Source organism: Jaculus jaculus, chromosome 1 (genome assembly GCF_020740685.1).
Source record: "Jaculus jaculus isolate mJacJac1 chromosome 1, mJacJac1.mat.Y.cur, whole genome shotgun sequence".
NCBI lineage: Eukaryota > Metazoa > Chordata > Mammalia > Rodentia > Dipodidae > Jaculus > Jaculus jaculus.
This window is the reverse complement of record NC_059102.1, coordinates 15,612,649-15,613,970: the sequence shown is the minus strand read 5'-3', so window position 1 is coordinate 15,613,970 and position 1,322 is coordinate 15,612,649. Positions and strand designations below refer to the sequence as shown.

Here is a 1,322-nt window from a genome sequence, read left to right as displayed (position 1 = left end):
TTGTTCATGTTTTTGGAGGTAGGGTCTGTCTCTAGCCCAGGCTGACATGGAATTCACTATGTAATGTCAGGTTGGCCTCGAACTCACAGCAATCCTCCTACCTGTGCCTACCAAGTGCTGGGACTAAAGATTTGTGCCACCATACCTGGCTACTTAACTGTTTTAGTGAAAACAACTTGGTATCCATGTGTAGTTACATAACTGTCATAGACAATCTTTGTTTACTTAACAAATTTGCATGGCATCTTTATGCAGAAACCATGCCACTCTCCTCTATATCCTGTTAAATTTAGTGTATATGCTGCCGAACAAGCACACAGACAATTTAATATTTTGAGATTATACCACTGAGCTTAAATATATGTACAGATTTTTAAATTAACATAAATAATAATATGCTGAGTACACAGTGTATTGCTAAGTACACATTATCTTAATTTCCACAACAAAAATGTGAGATATTTTTACCATCCCCTTTATACACCATAGGAAAATAAAGTCCAGAAAGGTTATATGACCACCATCACAGAGCTAGTAGACGGCAGAGCCCAGATCTGAGCAAAGATCTAACCCTTCGGCCCATAAACATTCCTCCACACCACACTGTCTCCATCAAGAAATAAGAGGAGGACAAGGAAGGGGAAGAAGGCTATGGAAAAAAATGGGCCATGTTCTTCCTCAATGTCTGCATTATTCCAAGTGCTATACATGTGTAATCTTACCCTTGTAACCATCACGTGAGCAAGGTTTCTAATTATTCACATTTTGTATAAGAGTAAACTCTGCTCCTGTGCCTCAAATGAGTCACACATGGACCAGGAAAGGAGCCCAGATCTTCTGCCTGGCATTCAATAATTCTACAATGTCCATACCACTTGAGAACTTTGAGTGAAGTCATATGATTTGATTGCTTGTTAAACATTTTCTCTAGGATTTAATCCCTGTCATAAAGAAAACTCCTTATGCTTTGTGGTCAACTTTATGGCACTAAGACTGGATGACCAACAGGCTTCAGGAAAATAGTTTTAATGAGACGATGGAGGGCTAACAGGCCCAAGCAGAAGACGCAGGATCTCCCAGAAGCAGGCAGCAAGGCGCAGTCCTGAGCAAGCTGAGGCCGCCCTGCCTACTTCACACATTTCCAGGCTTGCTCTGGCTTCATAGGTGGAGAGGAGACAATGAGAAAGAAGCACACGCTGTACCCAGAAGAAGCCCGGTTAAAGGACATCTCATCTTACGTCAGAGCCAATGGCATTTTGTGGGAGATTACATGTTAAGAGCCGTCCATCTGACTTGGCCAAATATTAACTCAGAGTAATTGT

The 1,322-nt window shown here is 41.5% G+C and overlaps 1 non-coding gene across 1 annotated transcript; it reads right to left on the bottom strand.

Moving 5' to 3' along the window:
- Positions 1 to 210: 210 nt before the first annotated feature.
- LOC123458356 lies at positions 211 to 316 on the bottom strand. Its single transcript, XR_006635624.1, has one exon. It is a non-coding gene; the product is annotated as a U6 spliceosomal RNA (small nuclear RNA).
- Positions 317 to 1,322: the final 1,006 nt, after the last annotated feature.